Below are 25,630 nucleotides of genomic sequence, written 5' to 3'. Positions count from 1 at the left end.
GCAATGTAATTCACTATAATATTTGGATTATTGAATCCATATTGACTCCGACGATGAAATATTGGAAACTGACTCATACAGACGTTGGGTATAACCATAAGGAAACTTTGGTTGTGACATGATGATTGTTTTGAAAGAACTCATACAAATATCACTTATTTGAGTGAACGAAAATGGGAAAAAGATTGACAGAATTCAAAGTGACGGCATATCTCTCAATAAATGTTTTCTAAATTACTAGATGCACAACCCCCCTTCCCATTATGCTTTTAGGTAAGAAAGCATAACACTCATTTTTACAATGTCTTCAGTAAAACAGGATCCATACCATCCTAAGATGAAAATGGTAAAAATTTCATATTACATAGAAGAAAAGGTGAAATTTAGAAAAATATTCATGTAGAAAGCGGACCATTAAAGTGACTGATGGATCTGGTGAATGTTTTGACATTTTGGACTAGTTATAGTTCCCAAGAAATTTGCGTTTGAAAACTCCTAGCACATATTACACAATTAAAAGCGCAAAGACTAACCACCCTTGTTAATGCTAGAGAATTTACATCAAAAGGACCTGATGAATATTGCATGTTTAATAGGATCAATATAGAGCATCTTATACCCAATGGTCTCGCAAAGGCTACCATCAAAGGTTACAGATGGTGTCTAAGGAATAGGTTATGTGTACCAACCTACCTTTTATTGCTTTGGGGATATTCAATATTACACACATCTTTACTTAATTCGTTTTAGAACCCAATATTAGTCAACCTTTTCTGCGTACCAGTTGGTAACTGAATTTAAGCCTGACATTTGTGTTCTTACGCATTTTTGGTTGCACTATATATGTGTCATTATGAGTCCACATCGTACTATGATGGGTCACGAAATGATTAAGTAATTTTGTTGGATATTTACTCTCAACAATTATCCGTATTTAAAAAAGATTTGGCAGGAGATCTCTTACAGCTAGATTTGCAGGTTATCACTTTAATGAGACAGTCTTCCCGTCGTTAGGGGGAGATAAGAAAGAAAAAGTATTTTCTAAGGGAACGACATGAACTGTCGTGGTGTGTTCCCACTATGTCTCATATTGATCATTGTACTCCACAAATGTAAATGTGAAGTGACAAAGATTAATCACTTTCAGAATGGAAACTGATGTCGTTAAAGTGACAAGATCATACATACCAGCTGCATATATTCCTGCAAGATTAGAAATCCTCAGTATGGGGTACACCATAGACTAAGGTGTTGCAACTACATTTGGTGGAAGTGTAGTTGAGGCCGTGTCTCCATAAAGGAAGATGGAGATACCACTAGATTCGATCAATGCTCACCTAGAAAGGAAGTAGATGAGTAAGGCACAACCTAATTTGTATCATTAATGAAATCATCTCATTTGATTGTCTCTGACTATGTCCATGAATCAATACTGGAGGACGCTCCGAAGTTTTAAATGATTACAGGGAACAATGAAATCCTGACGGATTATGAGAATACACATGAGTCAATGGAAGGATCATGCGTGTACAGTGATGATATAATCCATAAATAGTTGCTCCAGAAATAGAGCACAATGAGATCGAACCATGCTTTATTTTGGTTAATTTCAAATAAATAGCATATTTGGCCTACACAATCCAGGTAGAACTTAGTTCTTTGGCAAATATACGGGTATTTGGTGTGGTAGTGCTAACCAACCAAGTGTAAAGCCTATAGGACATACATAATTAATTTATCATAAAGTATAATGAGAAGAAAGTAGTCTTAAAGTAAAAATACTCGCCTTGTGGCGCGAGGTTTCTCACAAATCCCTAGAATTATTCACTTGTAATGAACGTTATAGAGTTCCGCTAATTAGTTAGCTTGGTAATTTCAATAGAACTTGAAATGCAGTATATGTATGTGATTGTTACATATCTCTGAAAGAATCAAGAGATAAAAGATATTTACAAAAGTACTTGATAGAATTTTGTTGCCCAAATCAAATGACTCTAAACCACAGAGTACGTTTACAGTTAGATAGAACGCTCACTTATAGATTCAAGCAATCAGGCGGATGTGGTATGCCCGTCTAAGTGACTATTTGATTTGAAGGGGATAGACAAGTAAGTTATTTTTCCTTGCGTATTCATCAGAAAGTTCCTGATTTGGAATTGTAGTTATTCATGTTGATGGTACATACATGATGTGTACTCTTGATGTAAAAAGAGACCTTAAAAGCTATTTGAAATCCGAATTTAAGATGAAAAATCTGGGGAAAGCTCGACCAAATACTGAGCTTGTGGTATATTATTCCACCAGTTTGCATATGTCTAAAGTTCTCACGCAATTTAACAAAGACATGCATCCTGATAGCACTCCCACGATTAGTCGAGGTTCAAATGTAAGTAAGTGACCATTTCGTCTAAAGGAAGATGACGAAGATGTATTGGGAGATGAAATTCCCATATCTAAGTACAACATACGCATTGTTGTACTTAGTATAATTAATAATATACTCGATTTAATTGTACACCCTTGTGGAACTTGTTAGCTAGATATAGCTCGCGCCAACGCAACGTCATTGGAATGGTATAGTAAATGTAATCATGTACTTAAAAGTAACCATTGATATGAGTTTTTTTTATCCCCGCAAAGACATAAAAAGGAATGCTAATGAAAGTGCAATCCAAAAGTTGTTGATTATGAAGTAAAAATAATCTCTTCTCCAATGAAATTAATTATGAGGGAGATACGGCAGAATATTTTCTAGGTCATTACCGACATTCAGTTTCGAAAAGTACATGACTGAAGGAACTGTCTGGTACAACTATAAAAGTAATCAGGGGGAGGATCCAAGGATATGATGTCGACATATTTTACTTCGAAATTGAAGCTGTGTTGTACGCTTTTTCCCTTCGATCGAGAATAGTTTTTCCCAAAGGGTTATGTTTCTCAACAAGGTTTTTAGCGAGGCAACACTATAAACATCAAGTATGTTGAACGTTGAAGAGATAAACATCGCCGTTGTTATTAATGAAAATATCTGAATCAAATAAATGAAACGCGATAGTCTGTTAACAACGTAACTTCCAGAATCAACAACATGGTCTTATAAACATTCAAGTCACAAAAGTTAAGTGTGATAAACTCCTTTTGACTGCATTAGACTAATGAAAATTGTCTGACATCAGGGGGAGCATATAAAGGTGTGTTGAACTCTTTTCCTTCACCGAGGTTACTTTTTCCCACAAGGTTTTGTTGCTCGGCAAGGTTTTTAATGAGACAACAACAAACACAGGGAACGTAATTTCCCAGCTAAGGCTATTGTCTTTCCCACGAGGATTTTCTGCCTTAGGAGTTGTGAAGCAACTAGTCAACTTCAACGGAGCAAAGTGATCATCATCAAAAGATCACCTTTATTTGCATCTGTCACGTTGTACTCTTTTCCCTTCATCAAGGTTTTATCCCACTGGGTTTTCCTTGTCAAGGTTTTAATGAGGCAACATATACGTATCCAACTAGTTCTAAGTTTAATCAATATTGTACTCTTTTTCTTTAATTCAGGTTTTTTCCCTCTGGGTTTTTCCTGATGAAGTTTAACGAGGCAATTAACTTAGACTCATCGATCTTTAAAGATCTTATTGCATGTGACGAACTATATGTAAAATACGAGACAACATGTGACGTACTACATGTGAAGAGTTGTACCAAGGTTTTATCCCACTAGGTTTTTACTTTTCAAAGTTTTAGTAAGGCGATTGATTTTGGCACAATCTATCAAGGAGAGGACGTCATTTGAGTAAATACATTCAAAGCATTATATGTGAAGCATTATGTATAAAGTTTTGTTATTGAACCACACAAGGGGGAGTGTTACAGGGCTTATGGCCAATGGATGTGCGGTCCATGTGTTATCCATTTATATGTATATAATGTAAGCTATGTAATAGAACTACTGATTTCCCTAATAAGATTCTACTTCTTCTTCCTCTCATCTCTCCATGTTTCACCTCTAATTCTCCTCAAACAGATTATAGTTTTTTGCTTTTTGTTTTTCGTTTTACTGCGAACATATAATGACAAAGACAATATAAAATTACTCCCAAATGCAATGGTAATAATTGGACCAGGAATATGTATACAGGGGTTTAGTATACTATTTTTTCTCTTTATGTTTTGTTTTACGGTTAGAAAAGTTGGCTTGCAGTGTATGCCTAAAGTACATACACTAAAAGGAGAGGTTGAGTCAGGGCCGTAAGGCCCCGGTGATACCTAGTTTAATAGAATTATTTTTACCTAAAATGTATTACATGCATGCAACTCTGGTTCATGGAAGGACCAATAAATCTTGGTGAGGTAGGGTTAGAATATTATTAATGGCAAGTGCGGCCTAAAGTCGTGATAAATCTTTTGGAAAGAATTGCATAATCAATTGTTAACTGGAATTTTCCCGTAGAATATCAGATAAAGATGAAATAATATGCGAAAAATTAATAGTAACAAAACATGATTTACTAAAAAAAGAATAGGAAAATAAATGGATGTAATGAAGAAAGTTTCAAATCGACGATGGACTAAAAGTTATTTGGGCTAAAATTATACTGACTAATATAAATAGGTGGGACAAAGACTAATTTTTAAAATATTCCTACGCACAAATTTGTAGGGCCGAAAACAGGGACAGGCTAGGTTAGTCCCTTGCTAGATCCATCCCTACCGCAGTTGTGTATGGTTAACTAAATGCAGTATTATACCCGACTAACTAAATACTAGGTCGTAGGCATTAATTATTATGACCCGACTAACTAAATATTTTATTATCCGATAAATTAAACACTTAGGTTATTTATAATGGTACGACCTACCTACAAGATGACTAAAATATTGTCGGAGGATACAAACCGATCAAATAATAAAGAAAACAATGAACGAAAGAGGTTGAGCCCCGACCGTAGGCTGGGTGATACCTAGTCAAAGTCTAACAAAGTCGGGAATGGTTAAGTACGATTTGTGATTCAGAGCCCTAATACCACATAATAATAGTAAATCATTATCTGGAGAGGTAGAAAAGGCTTGAAAAACCAGGACGAAATCCAATGTGAAACACCGTTGCTGCATGACAGGATTCGAAACACCTGAAGGGCTACTCTAAACCATGCTGCCCTTGCAAAAAGATAATGCAAAAAATATGGTCTAGGTTCTCACCGGCAACACCACACAAAGGGCATAAAGGATTTCTTAGAGGAGTATACTCAGCCAAGAATGATTTAGTGGGCAGAATATCTCGAAGACATTTCCATAAGAAAATTTTCAATTTTGGGCAATAAGAGAACGCATGGCCAAAGTCTCAACCACTGCCTCCGTTGTTGAAGATTAAAAGTGAAAGAAGCTCTAATAAGTAGATTGCACGTCGAATTGACAGTGAAATTTATAAGAGTTGTTTATTTTGGATTATGACACACTTCTTCCTCAACCCTTGTTCTAGATCCCACTTCTTTGCATCCTTTTTTATCTTTCCATTCAAAGTTGTTGGCATAGTGAGCCTTGTATCCTCAGACAAAATATCCATAACTACAGGTTGATCTTCCATTGGTTCAGGTAGAAGATCGAGCTATAAATATGAAAAATATTACAAATGATTAAAAAAATATGCATATGAAAACAAAAACATTCGGTTTGAAAACCAAACCGTAACCAGAGATACAGTTATGAATTTCAAACCATAAATTTCCTTGTGATTGACTACGGTGATTTTTCCAAGCCGTAGGTTTTCCTGGGATTCACTACGGTTTGTTTTCCAAACCGTAAATTCATGAATATCATTTAATGATAATGTTATTCATGCTACTACGGTGATGTTTCACATTGTAGGTTGGCCTACGATTTGTAATTCACATTTTCCAAACCGTACGATCTGAGTTCAAAAACAGCTGCGGTTTGGAAGTATGAATTATCCAAACCGTATATCCCGACTACTGTTTGGAAGGATGAATTTTCCAAACCGTATGCTCTGTCTACGGTTTGGTCGATAATTTATCCACACCGTATGCAGCTTACGGTTCAAATTTGGGGGTTTTCAAATAACAAAAAAATCCAACTTTTTACGTACTTGATGCGATTAAAAGCAAAAAAATTGTTATTGGAGTTAAGTTAGAGGTATACCTCAGTCTGTGGAGCAATAAGTTTTTGATATTAATCTTCCTTTGGTTATTCATATTCATAATTGTGTTCATATTCTTCATGTATAGGTTGAGTTTGTGGTTGGTCTAGAAATCCTTGATTATCTATAAGAGTTGGAGGATTGTTGTATGATTTGGTAGATGAGGATGAAAAAGCGGGGGTCTAACAACACCACCCAATATTTCGCTTAGCAATTTGTATGAACAAACTCCAATATACTTTTTATGAGAATCAACTAGACAGTTAGACTCAATCAATAAAAAGATATATCAAAGAGTTTATATCTCAATCTCTCGATTTGATCTTTACTCAAGCAGATGAAAATATGCGAGTTTTTATCAAAGAGAGATAACTTGGACGGTGCCAAAGACCAATGTCCAAGGATCAATCAATATCAATCAACAACCAAAGGTCGGATTTCCAATTGATGATCTTTGATGCACAACCTGTATTATTTCAATTATAAAAAATATAATGCGGAAAAGAAATAACACAGACACCATAAGTTTTGTTAACGAGGAAACTGCAAATGCAGAAAAACCCCGGGACCTAGTCCAGATTGAATACACACTGTATTAAGCCGCTACAGACACTAGTCTACTCCAAACTAACTTCGGACTGGACTATAGTTGAACCCCAATCAGTCTCTCACTAATTCAAGGTACAGTTGTACTCCCTACGCCTCTGATCCCAGCAGGACACTGCGCACTTGATTCCCTTAGCTGATCTCACCCACAACTAAGAGTTGCTGCAACCCAAAATCGCAGACTTGATAATAAACAAACCTGTCTCACACAGAAAAGTCTATCAAAGGATAAATCTGTCTCCCACAGAAGAACCCTAGGTTTTTGTTCCTTCTTATGATATGAAATCAAGGTGAACATGAACCAATAGATAATATGGTCTTATATTCCCGAAGAACATCCTAGATTAATCAATCACGTCTCAACAGTCTTACTTGTATAAACAAGAGGACGTCGAGGAATCACAAACAGTGAGACGAAGATGTTTGTGACTTCTTTATCTTTCCTATCGGAGAACTCTCACGATCTCAAGCCAATCAATAAGATTGTACTCGTACGATAGAAGATGCAAGATCAGATCACACAACTACGATAAAATTAGTATCGGTCTGGCTTCACAATACCAATGAAGTCTTTAAGTCGTTAACCTGGTTTTAGAGAAGAAAACCAAAGGTTAGAGGAGAATCGACTCTAGAGAGCGCACTAGTATCACATAGACGTGTGGGGATTAGTTATTCCCAATGCTAGATGTCTGCTTTATATAGTCTTCAAATCAGGGTTTTGCCTTAGGTACAAAGCAATAAATATTCACCGTTAGATGAAAACCTGATTTAGATTCAAGCTAATATTTCTCAACCGTTAGATCGAAAACTTAGCTTGTCCACACACTTGAGATATACGTTTACTGGGTTTGTGAAAACCGTGCCCAAACGTGTACGTGTATGTTGATTCAACATAGTAACCCAAAAGGTTAATCATATGAGCATTTCATATTAACCTTGTTCTTCTTCACCATAACTAGTTCAATTGACTCAAATGAACTAGTTAGAGAGTTGTTCAATTGCTATGAGATCTTATGTAACTACACAAGACATAATTGAAACAAAGATGATTCGATTCGATTGAATCGACTTATGAACTTTATAGCCACGGTTTGCATACTGCATTCCTTAGTAATTTAAGTTTAATGTTCAGAGCACATGTTTAGATCATAACCCACTCAAGTTCGCAAGCAAGTTCGCGGACTTAAGGCAACCGGCAGAGTTTTCCAAACTCAGCAGAAAATCTCGGCAAAGAGACTTCCGCCAGTTCGCGGACTGAACACGCAAACGAGTTTTTGGAAATCCCAACAGAAATTCTCGGTAAGAGAACTTACGTCAATTCGTGGACTGAGTTCGTAAACTGAGTTCGCGGACTTGGAAAAGCCAATTCCTCCGGTTTATCTTAATCAACAAAGTTCGCAAACTTCGGATTAAGGAATAAGACTTATGGACATATGTGTTACCACACAATGCTTATATCCATCATTGGTTATATAGACCTAAACTCTCATTCCAACCATTGAAACATTCTTAGAGGACGTTATATAGTTGTTACACTATTTCTCGTCAAAAAGATTTTCAAAGTGATTGAAACATTATGACTTTCGTCACTAGGTGAAGATAAACCCGATCAAAGAAAAACGCTTTACCAACACATGATTTCGAGATATAGATAGGCGAGATATACTCGGCTTGAAATATCAAATTTGTATGATCCAGTCTATATAGCATACGACTTTTGTCTCATAAGAAGTAGGAGATAGAAGAGATAGACTTTTGAGTGATAGATTAGTTCAAGTCTCCACATACCTTTTTGTTGATGAAGTTCCACGGTTCCTTGAGTAGATCTTCGTCGTTGTATGATGAATCTCCATGAAGTCCTTGAGCTCAACTACACTTTTCTATCCTAGTCCGAGAGTTATCTATGTAGACTAGAAATCAAGACTCATAGTTTTGATCACTAACATTGACAAACATGCATGATATAGAAATGCATGCAAGGTCGACCGAGCTATGCTCTAACAATCTCCCCCTTTATCAATTTTAGTGACAAAACTATTAATACATATGGAATACAAAAAAGATAAACTTTAGTGGCTCCTATTCCATAGTCTAATCTTCAACGTTCCCTGAAATCTTCGTCCTTCCAAGTACTCCAATGATCCCAAAGGTTGTAAGTTTAGCATCACCTTTGTTGAAGATCCGTAGTTATAACAATGAGAGAAATCTAGATTCACCATCATCATTATTCAGTGACATAGTATTATTATGTAACATCAAAGTCCAATTGCATCACGACTTTAACAATAATACTACGGTGATATGTATCACTCCCCCTTAGTCAATACTCCATCTCACATGGAAACCACTCCCCCTTACACAATTATCCGAAAACCATATGTATATGTAGTAGAACTACACATTAATTCTCCCCCTTTTTGTCAATAAAATTGGCAAAGGTACAAGAACGGGATCCTAATGAAATTTCCGAGAATAGACGTTTCATAGACTAAAAGAAAAAAATACATACCAACTTAATTTAGATGCAATCATAAAGCCGAACCTAAATGCATTCATCAAGGAGTTTTAAGATACAAGATAACCCCTATAAAATTCCACAGCCACACACCCCGCAAGATATTACCATTAAGCACAAGTTCAAAAGAACTCTCCCCCATTTGATGTCATTCCCGAAAGAACAACAAGAGCGACCTTAATTTCGAAAGAAAAGAAAGATTTTTAATTGGACACCAAAAACCATAGGAATGATTATCTATATCCAAAACTCAATCAAATTAATCACAAGTAAACTTATGAATAATTTAATTGGAATACGCAACTAAATCAAACCACAAAAGTGATCAATTTAATTGATTGTGCTCAACATAAGTAAACTTACGGAGCTACGACTAAGGTAATCATACGGAGATGACTAACTTAATCGTTCAGATACTCAACATAAGGAAAAACTTACGGAATATACGACTACATTAACCAATAGAACATGATTAGTATAGCCGTTCATATACTCAACACAAGGACTTGTGGAATATACGAATACTCAACTAGACTAATTACAAGAGAACCTATAATTAATCTAATTGGAAAACACAACCAAACTAATCACAGAAGTAGTCAATTTAATTGTCAATTTTTTTGCTCGACAAAAGAAGACTTTCGGAGCAGATAACTAAATAACTAACCAAGATGATTAATTTAGTTCAAATATGCTCTACATAAAGTACCTTACGGAACAACCAACAAAGTTAATCACAAAATAATCAACTTAGTTGTATCGTGCTCGACATAAGACACATTACGGATCCTCACAGTAATACATAAGATATGGATCAGTGATGATCATTACTGTGGAATACATACAAGGATCTATTCTATTTTTCCATCATTATATGCATAATGACATAATAGACTTTATCCTTGTCACAGAAAAGATTTTACCCTATTTTCCGTCAAATAAATGACTGCATAGGTATAACTTTTGTATTCGTCAAAAGTCCATTCGTCCTTTCATCAATACAAATACCAATTTATGAACGACTTTACTTTTGACAACATATGGGACCTTCAAGTTCACGGACGCAAACAATACATATCCCATAAAAATATTGCAATACTTCAAAATCAAACAGATTAATACTGCAATAACAATCTTTGCCCTTAGAAGGTAGAATCAATCTTTTTCGCACGGATTTATACCAACAGTGGTTACCAAAAGCGTATAAAAATATTTCCTTAACAAAGAAGAACATACAAAGTCATTGACGACTATGCACCATAGTTCACATGAGATGATTGTGAACTCTCAAGAATATATAGCAATGTGAACTACTACCCATTCTCGAACTTCCTTCTTTGTGATTCACCAACATCACTCTTGTAACAGCCACAAAATAGCTTAGAATAGGATTTCTCCAAGAATCCCAGTGCCCAAGTCCAAGAGAATAGGACAAGTGCAACGAAACGGAGCAAACACTATAAAACAAGAGACAGGACAAATACCAATACTAACTCATCCAAATTCAACAATTCTCATCTCCATTTTGAAGGAAATTCAATAAGGAAGAGAATTCATAAAGAATGAAGTAAATCCGAGTTCGTACGAAGAAGTTACGGCCAAAACAAGTTTACCGAATGTCGACGTCAAGTATGCATACGGGTTTGCGAACTTAAACCCCTGGATTTTGATTTTGAATGCTGTTATGCATACTTGGTATGTGTACCATGTAGTCCAAACATCCCGAACTATTATTTTCAAACCTAAATATTTAAGAACCTTAAACACAGATCAAGTTAGGTAGAAATGAACGATAAGAAAGATTATTATAAGTATTCTAAGCAAATAAAAGTACAAATCTTTCTCAAGTTTATATACATACCTTTTTAGATGAATCCAATCGAATTCTATCGCCTTACCGAACATAATATGTGTTCCCCAATTCTTGTGCTTCCCTCACCGTATGCAAAGCAGAGCATTCCTTGGTGAGGATGCACTTTCAACACAATCAAGTTGCGTTGGGATGAACAAAGTCTTGCTCACCACAAGTGACCTTTGGATTATCATGAAGGAGATCACTTTTAGAACCTTTCACATCCAATTCCATTTTCCAAAAAACTTGTTAAGTTCCAACATCATGGATACTGCCTTTTCCATAGTCATGGAGTTTTCTGGAAGATCATTCCTTTTCACACTCAAAACATCATTGTATTTCTTCGGTATCCACTTCTGAGTGCGTTTAGGAACAGTCGGAACCTTCTTCCCATCACTCTCTTCTAGATTTCTTGGAAGATAATTGGATTGAATATTCTTTTGTAAGTTAGTCTTTCTCCAATTGGGAGCATCAGATCTTGTCTTCGTCTTTACGAAGTTATCCTTTTGATAACCATTACGATTATGAAAAGGATTCGTATGACGTTTATAGGCAAATCTAGGTCTATCATAGCACTGATTCCTTTGCCTAAAGGTTGGACAATTACAACCTTTAACGTTAAGAGGATCAGTCTTAACGTATGATCTTAGTTTCACAACTTCTTGTGATTCCCAAACAAGAACATCATGAAGTTTCTCATTCCTTATACGGAACGACATCTCCTTTCCAGGTGACCTTTATTTCTACAATAGTGGCAAACATAAGGAATGTTCTTACCTCGATCCGTGTATGCTAACTTTGGAAGTGGATAAACTTTGCTCTTTTGAACCTTAACTGTCGGAGAAGGTATTTCAATTTTGCCATCAGTGGAAACCTTTTGTTGAGAAGAATCACTATCCTTGACAAATTTTACCTTTTTGCTAGTACTTGGAGCATCCATTCCCTTATAGCCCAATCCTCGTGTATCACGATGATTTTTACTTGCTCCTAGCATAGTGGTTAATTTGCTTGAACTAGTATTGAACTTTTTCAAGTCATCTTCCAACATCTTGATTTTATCAAGAGCAACAGCTAAATCAGCCTCAAGGCGTTTTTCTCGAGTGAGATAAGCGCTTTCTCTGTCGTCAAAACTTGTTTGATGGAAGTTAAACCTTGTTTCAGATTCTACAAGTATCTCTTACAACAAAAAGTACTTTTGATAAAGATTATCATATTCAAGTGACTTCATACGTAGGTTTTCCTTAGAATCCTTGAGGACCGATTCGGTAGAACGATTCGATAAATAAACACCTGCGTAACATCTTCTCAATTTCTTGTTTTCTAGACAGAGAGGAGTCAGAAGAGGTGTGACATGAGAAGTAGTAATCTTCTTCATATTCCACGAATCCAAAAACTTAACATACTCCTAGACTTCCTCATCAACATCTCTATTAATATCTGAATCACCTTCATCAGAAAGTTCATCCAACTGTTCTTCTATGAGAGTTTCCCAATCAACAGTTTTTACATCAAGAGAATGTTTGGATATTGACTTAGATGTGACAGTTCTCTCAGGTGAATCCAAGCTTTTAGAATCATCTGGTAATTTCTGAACTGGTACGTTATTAGAGATAGACTCGTCCATAATCAGATCGCTACAAACACAGACTTATAAGGTCTTTAACTAGTTTTCCTGCTCTGATACCAATTGAAAAAGCGGGGGTCTAACAACACCACCCAATATTTCGCTTAGCAATCTCTATGGACAAACTCCAATATACTTTTTATGAGAATCAACTAGACAGTTATACTCAATCAATAAAAAGATATATCAAAGAGTTTATATCTCAATCTCTCGATTTGATCTTTACTCAAGCAAATGGAAATTTGCGAGTCTTTATCAAAGAGAGATAACTGATAGACACATTTATGTGTCTATTTCCATCTCTTTTGTGTATTTTGTTAGTACCCATTTGTTCTTATTACGGTGTTTTTATGTTTGTTTAGATGTTTTTGGAGAAAATACCCTTCTGTGGAAAGAGTTGCTCAAAAAGTGATGATTTACACCCCGGAGAAAAGTACTAAAGGAACCCCAGAAATGCACCGGAAACGTCCCGGAAATGTCCCGGAGGAACCCAGAAAAATTACTATTTCCACCAAAGAATTATTATTTCAGCCCAAATTGCTAAAGGGACACCCGTACAGGATTAGGGGGAGGACATTTTGTTCTCAAAAATTCAAATTTTAAGAAATGGCGGGAAACCAAGAACAGGTTCTGGCAGATTTTTGTTTCGATTTTTGAACGATCTACAAAGAGATTCAATGGCTGAAACTTGGTGGGATTGTTCCTGGGACATGTATAAATCTATTGGTTTCGCTATGGTCGATCGAATTTGGCTAGGATTAGCTAGGGAAGTCACGTGCAGAAAACAGAGCTGCACGTGCAGGAAAGGGATAATCGTGAGTTCTGGGAGGATCAATGTGTGTTCTGATGATGTGTGAGGGTTCGAGAAACATCTTGGGTGATGACTAGATGATTTGGAACGTGCTGGGGGATATCTAACGCGTGAAGAATCTAATTCAGGAAACTTTTGCTCAAGAAAATATTCAGAAGATATTTTCTTTAAACACCGAGTAATGAAGATTATATGGAGTAATTGAGGGAGATTCAACGATCTGTAGGTGTATAAATATGTTACCTTGGAGTACTAGAGAGGTTGTCGAGAGTTTGGGGGCTTGAGGAGAACTGAGGAGCAAGAAATCACCATGAACAACAAGCTTCCTGCTGCTGTTTTATGCTGCTGATGAAGATGAAGAACACGAAGAACAGACTCTCAGAAACCGTCGTTCTTCAACAGTGACAACGACAGCGGCTCGTGGGTCTTAGGTGTGGGTCTTAGAACCCTAGCGACAACAGCAGTTAGATTTTATCGTTCATTCTGGACGCCTTTTGTGCGTTGCATATTACAGTTTCACACCATTTTCTCTTCTTCTCTTTATTGTAAACACCAATTGAGCTTAATAAAATATTCTGAGAGGTATTTCACCATGATGAGCTAAACCCAACATTGGGACAACGGAGGAGGCGATTTTCCTCATTCTGGTAAATTCAATTTATTCTTTTTATGACTTTTGCATTGATTTAAAATTGAAAAATGATTTTGATTAATTAGTTATCATTTTATTTGATGCGGCATGCTTGCTTAAATGTTTGATGTCCCATGCTTACGATTTATAACTAATTTTCTGAGAATATATATTGGCAAAATAAGAGTCCTTACATTTTATATTTTGAGCGATAATTGTTAAGGATAAATAAAATGTACCAATGCATGAGAATTGGCCAAGTCCTTAGTCCCAGTAACTCTCTACCAATTTGTCAATATTTGTATATATATTTATTTTCTAAAAAAATTATCCTTCACAAGTCCGAGAGTTTGAACCTCACTACTATAACCACACAGAAAATCTAAAATCATTTTGGCGCCGCCGACGCGGATTTGTGCTTAGGTAGAATTTTTAGGTTTATTTTTTTTTATTATTTGTTCATTTTTACTTTGTCTTTTTGTCTTTGATTTACAGGTTCGAAGTGGAGCACTAAGGACTTGGAGAGGAAAAAGCTTAAAGCGAAAAGCGAAAAGAGAAGAAAAAAGGACAATTTTAGGATTTAATTTTTAATTTTTTTAGAGTGTGTGAGGAAAACTGTAATTTTTTTTTTTATTTATTTTGGACTTTGGACTTTAAACAATTGGACTTTATTTTTTTTAACCCTACGGAAGGGTATTATTATTAAAAAAAAATTATATAAACTATGTGCAGGGAAGGACGACGATTACTATATCGTCTCGGCCCCTCGGGTTCGCACACGGCATAGGAGTCGTGGCCCGAGTCGACGACAACGGTTCATCGCCCGTCTGGTACGGGAGGTAAGTCCAATCGAAACACCCGTGAATCTCCTGCAAGCGGGTTACTGTTTGCCTTAAGGTGATAATTGTTTGAGGACGAACCGGACTGTCTTTATTTTCCTAGTAAAGGGCAAGGCCTGGCCTAAACAAGATAAGGGTTCGGATTTCATCACCGTTCTCTTCTTGCCCGCCTTAGGAAAACGAAACCGAACGCGAACCTAAGCTTTAAAATTTGGAATAGAACGAGACCGATAGGGTAACGAGCTTAATAGGAAACTCGTTCGAAAAATATTGGTTGCTCTTTAAGCACACTCCAAAGTTCATGATGGTTTCTGTAAGTTGAATGCGTGACTGCACCGCCTTGTGATAGCGGTGAGGCCTTGGGTATCAAAGCTCCACTGAGCTTCCCTCGCCTCAATTCAACTTACTTTGACTCGGATTGATTCCAGATGGGTTTGCTCAAATTGCAACGAATTCCCTTTCGAAAGATAGAAGCTGGTCTAGAAACAATCTAAGTGGAGCCATCATGCTTTTTGTTTGCTAGAAATCTTTAGGTTTGTTTTGGTGGAGTCGAGTCGTCCTTGTTTGTGGTTGTGTAGAATTCCCTTGCAATTAAGAATGTCGAAATGGTATGATAGAAGCCAATACAATGAGTATCGATCTGAATTTGAATATGGACATCATCATTTTTATGACCATGGTGGGAATAGTAGTTGGGAACGCCAACCTTTTCAAGGTTATGGTTCATACCATGGTGAGCCCAATTACTATCCACACATGCATCAGTCTTACGAGCAAGAAGATTATAGTACTAGTTCTTCGTCTCTAGAGGATACAATCAAACTATTGAAAAGTAGTCCTTTTTATGATCCTTCTGATAATTCCCCTTTACTAGAGTCAACACGTAAGTTAGCTGAGTCGACGCGTAAGTTAGCTGATATGAATAGTATAATTATAGACGAAAGCACTACAATAATGAGTGAACCTTCTTTAGAAGACCACCTCAGGCGGATAGCTGAGACGAACGAAAGAATTGCTCGAAATTACTTGAATTGCCAATATAGTGTATCCAATAATACCCTTGAGAATGAAGATAGTTATTTACACAATCAAGAGAACGAGGTTATAATTGGTAACACTACTTATTTAGATAAGGTTCAATCATCTTCGTACTATTATGATGATGAGGATAGTAGTGATGAAGAATCTGAAATATGTAGGCATAGTGATCAGGAATCTAGTAATCCAATTGAGCTTTATAGTGATTATATTATTTCTACTTAAAATCCAAATAATTTTTATGATTATTCACCTATTAAAGAGGACGAGGATTTGATTAGGAATACCACCGTTTTAGACGATGTAGTATTTCCTTTTGATTACGAAGCCGATAGTGGTTTAGAGGAACGAGTTTATTCTGAAAATGTTGTTTTAGAGTCTAGCGACTCAGAAACAATAATCTTGAATGAAGAACATAGACTCGTAGAGATGAGTAAAGATGCACTACCTGATAAAAACTTAGAAGAATCAATTGACCACTTCCAAGAATCTGATGATCTAGAAATTAAGGAGATTGTGACCAGTCTATCTAGAGACACTGAAAACTCTAAGTTTGGGGGTGATTATCACTTTCCTAGTGCTTTACCTTTAACTCTCAGAAAGTCCCCTCACATAGGACTTAATATCCATGCCTCAACCATCTTACAAGATTATCTTCATACTAGGTTTCCCGAACCTAATGATGTCCTGAAAAAAGTTCAGTCGTTAGAAACCCATCCTCTAGTTGATGTGGTCTGCCCAGGCTATGATACCCAGATTGACTTTGTTTTCCCACCAAATAGTTTTTTTTCCAATTGTGGGAATGTATAGATTTCAAATGTGTCACTTATTAAGTTCTGAGACTAAGCCTAAGTACTTTAGGAAATTAGAATCGACACATTTGCTTCAGAATGACCACTACTCTGACTGTGGTCAACTTTGTAAGTCATACCTAATTGACTTAGAGGATCCTAAATTATTTAGGTTATTTTGTGACTCCAGGTTCTTATCTGAGTTTTTCCAGACTCTAGGACCTAATAATTTGGATCCTACCTATGAGGAAATGCATCCGAGGAAAATAGTCTATTTAGACCCCTTCATAGAACCCGAACCTGAACCGCAATTAGCGATAGTTATCCAGAAACTAGATAAGGGCATGCTAGTCTTGTACATTTTCTTGGTTCACTGCAATTTCCTTTTGTCAGCTTTTTTTGGTTTTAAAGACCCACAGTTATTCCGGCTACTGTTATACGGTTCGAGTTGACTAAAACTTTTTTAAGTCTGGCTGAAGACTTTAAACTTAGCACTTTTTGGGAGGTAACCCAATCTCATGCAACACGGTAATATCCTTCCTTAACTCTTTTGCTTCAAATAGTAACCGTTTCTCCTTGTTCATGCTTTTAATTTCATCTTTAGAACATTGAGGACAATGTTAGATTTAAGTTTGAGGGTATGGGAGAAACTTTAGTTGCAATAAATAAACTCCAGAGCCTAGAAATTTACGCATATTAAGGATAGCACTAACCAATCTAAGTGGATGGAAACATTTTTGTTTTAGGAGCTGAGGAACCAATCTGACTAGATGGAAACATCTATAGAGTCTATTCATAAAAGCACAGAGCTCAGGTGTTAGAAATAACATGATAGTTTCGCCATATCTTGTCGAGTCCTTTTCACTTTCTATTTTTAGTTTTCTTTTATTTCAAGTGATTTGGTGGGGCACACGATTCAAGTTGTTACCTTTGCTAGGGTGAAATAGAGTGACTGAGTTACCTTTTCAAAAAAAAAAAAAAAAAAAAAAAAAAAAAAAAAAAAAAAAAAAAAAAAAAAAAAAAAAAAAAAAAAAAAAAAAAAGAATTTAGACCGGACCAGTTAGACCAATCGGAATAAGTATTAATACTTGGATAGCAATATGCGTGTGTTCTCCCTGTTTCCGTCGCCTAAGAAAGCGTGGAATGTAGGACCCATGGGAACTATCGTGTAATCTGCTGACAAGAAGCATGCGCTTGGATCAAAAAGATCTATTCATGCCATTAAGTTAAAAAATAAAAAATAAATAAATAAAAAATGGTTATTGTTATGTGTAGTCAACTGCTGGTTCCCTTGTATTTGCCAGTTTGTTGATCTAGATTTAAGTTATTGACCATTGGTTCCCTTGTATATGCCAGTGTGTTAATATTAGTCAGACCGGTATCTCAGTCATTTAGGTTAGGTTCATCTTGGCAGAGGCCTTCAGACAGATATGGGAAACACCGTTCGCTTTTCAACCATCTACATTTTTCTTTTTCCATCTTCTTAATCTTTTCATGTGATTAGTCTGACTCCGAGTATGATGTCCATCGTGAAACTATCTTAGTAGAGCTCTGTCACTTATATGAATTTTAGTATGCTTGAGTGCAAACTCGTATACAACAATTGGAATTTCGCGTCAGGGTACTTCCTCCTGTAATTAAGAAGTATGCCAACCAAGGAGGTTCTTTAGTGCTTTCCAAGATTTTTCGTCGATAGCTAGGGTCTGGAGTATTGGTTTTTGTGGGTACACCTCTGATAAACCCACCCGAGATTAACTCGGTCACTTTTCAAGAATAAAATTTGCTCGAGGACTAGCAAATAATAAGTTTGGGGGTATTTGATAGACACATTTATGTGTCTATTTTCATCTCTTTTGTGTATTTTGTTAGTACCCATTTGTTCTTATTACGGTGTTTTTATGTTTGTTTAGATGTTTTTGGAGAAAATACCCTTCTGTGGAAAGAGTTGCTCAAAAAGTGATGATTTACACCCCGGAGAAAAGTACTACAGGCACCCCAGAAATGCACCGGAAACGTCCCGGAAATTTTCCGGAGGAACCCAGAAAAATTACTATTTCCACCAAAGAATTACTATTTCAGCCCAAATTGCTAAAGGGACACCCGTACAGGATTAGGGGGAGGACATTTTGTTCTCAAAAATTCAAATTTTAAGAAATGGCGGGAAACCAAGAACAGGTTCTGGCAGATTTTTGTTTCGATTTTTGAACGATCTACAAAGAGATTTAATGGCTGAAACTTGGTGGGATTGTTCCTGGGACATGTATAAATCTATTGGTTTCGCTATGGTCGATCGAATTTGGCTAGGATTAGCTAGGGAAGTCACGTGCAGAAAACAGAGCTGCACGTGCAGGAAAGGGATAATCGTGAGTTCTGGGAGGATCAATGTGTGTTCTGATGATGTGTGAGGGTTCGAGAAACATCTTGGGTGATGACTAGATGATTTGGAACGTGCTGGGGGATATCTAACGCGTGAAGAATCTAATTCAGGAAACTTTTGCTCAAGAAAATATTCAGAAGATATTTTCTTTAAACACCGAGTAATGAAGATTATATGGAGTAATTGAGGGAGATTCAACGAGCTGTAGGTGTATAAATATGTTACCTTGGAGTACTAGAGAGGTTGTCGAGAGTTTGGGGGCTTGAGGAGAACTGAGGAGCAAGAAATCACCATGAACAACAAGCTTCCTGCTGCTGTTTTATGCTGCTGATGAAGATGAAGAACACGAAGAACAGACTCTCAGAAACCGTTGTTCTTCAACAGTGACAACGACAGCGGCTCGTGGGTCTTAGGTGTGGGTCTTAGAACCCTAGCGACAACAGCAGTTAGATTTTATCGTTCATTCTGGACGCCTTTTGTGCGTCGCATATTACAGTTTCACACCATTTTCTCTTTTTCTCTTTACTGTAAACACCAATTGAGCTTAATAAAATATTTTGAGAGGTATTTCACCATGATGAGCTAAACCCAACATTGGGACAACGGAGGAGGCGATTTTCCTCATTCTGGTAAATTCAATTTATTCTTTTTATGACTTTTGCATTGATTTAAAATTGAAAAATGATTTTGATTAATTAGTTATCATTTTATTTGATGCGGCATGCTTGCTTAAATGTTTGATGTCCCATGCTTACGATTTATAACTAATATTCTGAGAATCTATATTGGCAAAATAAGAGTCCTTACATTTTATGTTTTGAGCGATAATTGTTAAGGATAAATAAAATGTACCATATGCATGAGAATTGGCCAAGTCCTTAGTCCCAGTAACTCTCTACCAATTTGTCAATATTTGTATATATATTTATTTTCTAAAAAAATTATCCTTCACAAGTCCGAGAGTTTGAACCTCACTACTATAACCACACAGAAAATCTAAAATCAATAACTTGGACGGTGCCAAAGACCAATGTCCAATATCAATCAACAACCAAAGGTCGGATTTCCAATTGATGATCTTTAACGCACAACCTGTATTATTTCAATTATATAAAAAATATTATGCGGACAAGAAATAACACAGACACCAGAAGTTTTATTAACGGGGAAACCGCAAATGCATAAAAACCTCGGGACCTAGTCCAGATTGAATACACACTGTATTAAGCCGCTACAGACACTAGCCTACTCCAAGCTAACTTCGGACTGGACTATAGTTGAACCCCAATCAGTCTCCCACTAATTCAAGGTACAGTTGTACTCCCTAGGCCTCTGATCCCAGCAGGACACTGCGCACTTGATTCCCTTAGCTGATCTCACCCACAACTAAGAGTTGCTGCAACCCAAAATCGCAGACTTGATAATAAACAAACCTGTCTCACACAGAAAAGTCTATCAAAGGATAAATCTGTCTCCCACAGAAGAACCCTAGGTTTTTGTTCCGTCTTATGATATGAAATCAAGGTGAACATGAACCAATAGATAATCCGGTCTTATATTCCCGAAGAACATCCTAGATTAATCAATCACCTCTCAACAGTCTTACTTGTATAAACAAGAGGACGTCGAGGAATCACAAACAGTGAGACGAAGATGTTTGTGACTTCTTTATCTTTCCTATCGGAGAACTCTCACGATCTCAAGCCAATCAATAATATTGTACTCGTATGATAGAAGATGCAAGATCAGATCACACAACTACGATAAAATTAGTATCGGTCTGGCTTCACAATCCCAATGAAGTCTTTAAGTCGTTAACCTGGTTTTAGAGAAGAAAACCAAAGGTTAGAGAAGAATCGCCACTAGCGAGCGCTACTAGTATCGCATAGACGTGTGGGGATTAGTTTTTCCCAATGCTAGATGTCTCCTTTATATAGTCTTCAAATCAGGGTTTTGCCTTAGGTACAAAGCAATCAATATTCACCGTTAGATGAAAACCTGATTTAGATTCAAGATAATATTTCTCAACTGTTAGATCGAAAACTTAGCTTGTCACACACACTTGAGATATACGTTTACTAGGTTTGTGAAAACCGTGCCCAGACGTGTACGTGTATGTTGGTTCAACATAGTAACCCAAAAGGTTAACCATATGAGTATTTCATATTAACCTTGTTCTTCTTCACCATAACTAGTTCAATTGACTCAAATGAATAGTTAGAGAGTTTTTCAATTGCTATGATATCTTATACAACTACACAAGACACAATTGAAACAAAGATGATTCGATTCGATTGAATCGGCTCATGAACTTTATAGCCACGGTTTGCATACTGCATTCCTTAGTAATTTAAGTTTAATGTTCAGAGCACATGTTTAGATCATAACCCACTCAAGTTCGCAAGCAAGTTCGCGGACTTAAGGCAACCGGCAGAGTTTTCCAAACTCAGCAGAAAATCTCGTCAAAGAGACTTCCGCCAGTTCGCGGACTAGGTTCGCGGACTAAACACGCAAACGAGTTTTTGGAAATCCCAGCAGAAATTCTCGGTAAGAGAACTTCCGTCAGTTCGCGGACTGAGTTCGCAAACTGAGTTCGCGGACTTGGCAAAGCCAATTCCTCCGGTTTCTCTCAATCAACAAAGTTCGCAAACTTCAGATTAAGGAATAAGACTTATGCACATATATGTTACCACTAATGCTTATATCCATCATTGGTTATATAGACCTAAACTCTCATTCCAACCATTGAAACATTCTTAGAGGACGTTATATTTACACTATTTCTCGTCAAAGCGATTTTCAAAGTGATTGAAACATTATGATTTTCGTCACTAGGTGAAGATAAACCCGATTAAAGCAAAACGCTTTACCAACACATGATTTAGATATATAGATAGGCGAGATATACTCGGCTTGAAATATCAAATGTGTATGATCCAGTCTATATAGCACACGACTTTTGTCTCATAAGAAGTAGGAGATAGAAGAGATAGACTTTTGAGTGATAGATAAGTTCAAGTCTCCACATACCTTTTTGTTGATGAAGTTCCACGGTTCCTTGAGTAGATCTTCGTCGTTGTATGATGAATCGAGCATGAAGTCCTTGAGCTCAACTACACTTTTCTATCCTAGTCCGAGACTTAGCTATGTAGACTAGAAATCAAGACTCATAGTTTTGATCACTAACATTGACAAACATGCTTGATATAGCAACGCATGCGAGGTCGACCGAGCTACGCTCTAACAGAGGATTCACCTATCTCACTAATCTTGTTAGAATCACTCATCTTACTATAATAAAGAAAAGGGGGACTTTTCGACCGGGTCTTTTCACTTTACATGGATCCTAAAATTACCAGAATACCCTGGTTAAAATCCTAGCTTAGCTAAAGCATCAAGGACCTTCACGACATTTGCTTTGTTATTTTTCCTTCTTCTCTCTTATCTTCCTCTCTTCCTAATCCAACAGTATCAGTTAAATTGACGAACTTCTCCTCACAGACAAGGAAAATCCTTAACCTTGCTCACCGAAATTTGGAGCATAATTCAGTATACGATTCTACTGCTTGAAATTTGATTGATTCCAAACCCAAATTTGAATTAGGGTTTTGTTTTGGGTAATTTTGATATTCTGCTTCTTTGGTTTGTTAGTTATTGATTTTAATTAAGGGAAGATTATACTTGGTGTTGTTCGTATCTGTTTGGTTTTGTTATCTGTATCGAATACGAATCCTACGACATGGTTTTTTGTTTGTTTTAGTTTTAGGTCAGCGAGTTATAACCCCAAAGGTGTCACATCCATGCACAAAAACTCCACCAAAACAAAATGTTCACAAAAACCCCATTTAACATAAACTGTCTACATTACCCTTCTATTATTTAAATCACCCCAACAAAAACAAAAATCAACCCAACCTTTAAATTTTATTATATTATCACCACGAACAACAACCCACCACCAGCAACATCACCACCGCCCGTCGTCGCCGCCGCCACCACCAGAAAAATGATGAAACCAAAAATTGGTTTCACCAAAATAAGATGAAACCAAATTTTGGTTTCATCATAAAAGAAAGGAGAAAGAAGAATAAGAAAAAATGAAACACAATAAGATGAAACCTTCCACCACCGTCAACTGCACCGCCCCCATCGCCACCACAACCATAATCACCACAACCACCACTACCATTACCTCCTTAACTAAGACTACTTTCAACAAAAAACAATCCACAATAAGATGAAACCTACCACCACCGTCAACTGCACCACCCCCATCGCTGCCACAACCACCAGCACCACAACCACCACTACCATTACCCCCTCAACTACAACCAGTTTCAACAAAAAATAATCCACCTGTATCCCACCATCAAAAATTGGCTTCACAGATATTAATATTCAACAAAATAAAGAAAATACGATGAAACCTAATTAGGTTTCATCAACTCAGCCAATTCATTACACTTTTAACAATGCAGACATACACCTCTTTAATTGTAACCCATACCAGTCCTTTATGCAACACCTGAAGCTCAACTACAACTCTCATTGCATTAGCACCACCCTTACTCAGTTAATCCGTTCTTTATCACTTCCATAACTTCAGTTAAGGCCACCACTACCAACAAAACTTCTTCATCAATACCTGGAGTACCAGTACCAGACACTGCTATACACATTCTCCCAATTCATACACACATATAATCAAAACCACCATTGTACATACAATCGAAACCACATATTGTCATTTCACCAACATAACTTCAATGATGAAACCAAACATGCCGTCTTCCAAGTCAAACCGAATAAACTAGACAAAAATCAGGTGAAACCAAAATTTGGTTTCATCATAAACTTAATTTTCATCATTAAAATCTTTGATTTCATGACAGAAAATAGGCAAGTTTATGATGAAACCAAATTTGGTTTCATCATTAGTTTACTGTTATCACCAACCAAAACTGTCAAAATTTGATGAAACCAATTTTGGTTTCATCATAAATCTGTCATTTCCCAATACAATATTGATTTCGACTTTGAAGATGTATCATCATTTGATGGTGATGAAAACATCATAAGGTGGTGGTGGTGATTGTAGAAGATTGAACGAGGAGGCGGAGGTGATGTTGGGAGCGGATCTGCAGGTACTGGTGTTGATTGTAGATGAGGTGTTGTTGGTGGCCGATTTGAAGGTATTGGTGGTGGTTTTAGATGATAAAAGGAGGAGGTAGAAGTAGTGTTGGTGGCGGATCTGATGTACTGGTGGGAAAAACAAAAATAAGAGGAGGCGGTGTTGTTGATGGAAAATCTGTAGACGGAGAAGAAGAAGGTGATGATGGTGTTAATGGAGGAGAAGGAGGTGATGATGGTGTTAATGGAGGAGACGGAGGTTCTGTTGGTGGTGGATTTGGACACATCGGTTGGTTTGATGGTGGCGGAGCTACTGTTGGTGATAGATCTGAATAGAAATAGAAGAAAAAGAGACGAAGGTTTCGTGGAGGAGACGAAGGTGTTGCTGCTGGTGGTGACGGAGGTGTTGTTGTTGGTGGTGACGGAGGTGTTGCGATGGTGTTCATGGAGAGATATTTGTTGCTGCTGATGTTAATGGTGGTGGGGAGATGAAGACTGCATAAATAGAAAAAAGAAAGGAGAGAAGAAGAAGAAGACAACGTAAAAAGGGTATGTTTGACTTTTTTTTAAAGTAATAAAAACTAAATTTGCACATTATTATTTGATCTGGAGTTTTTATGTCACTTTTTAATTAAATGGTTTTCATTTATTAAAAATAATATGACTGGATTTTTTGTACCGCATGTTTGGTCACCTTGGTTTTATTTGACTAGTTTTGTTTAGTTTTTGATCGAATTACTCAGCTAATTTCATGGTTGAACTCGACTTAAGATCTCTTCATCAATGGTTGAATTATAAACAACTTACTTCACTGATTCGAGTAGATTCAGAAGACTTGGATCACGACTCACTCTAGGGTTTTTAACCATCAAAATTTCGCCAGACCTCCGAATTGGTAAGTTCAATCGTTAATGCATGTTAAGATGTACCCGAATTTTCTTCTTTTAATACATGCTTGGTGTTGGCTTCAATTTGAACCTCAGTTGTTCGACAAAATACCCAAATGAGAAATTATCATTTTGCCATTTTGGTTATGAGGGAGTTTCATTTGCCACCACAACACTCCTCCTCCATTTCACCCTTGAAATCAACTTCAGGAAATTGAAATCATGTTTAGAATACAAAAATGAGGTTCCTTTGAACGCAAGACCACTGAATGTTGCTCTTAACACGCGGAGTTGATGGCCATGGTACAAATGTTCCTCTTAACATGAGTCTTTAATACTACTGCAATTTTGGATATGAGTTAATAATTAAGAAAATATGCGGAG

The sequence above is a fragment of the Papaver somniferum genome, chromosome 9, assembly GCF_003573695.1.
Source record: "Papaver somniferum cultivar HN1 chromosome 9, ASM357369v1, whole genome shotgun sequence".
NCBI lineage: Eukaryota > Viridiplantae > Streptophyta > Magnoliopsida > Ranunculales > Papaveraceae > Papaver > Papaver somniferum.
Note: the sequence above shows the minus strand (reverse complement) of the source record.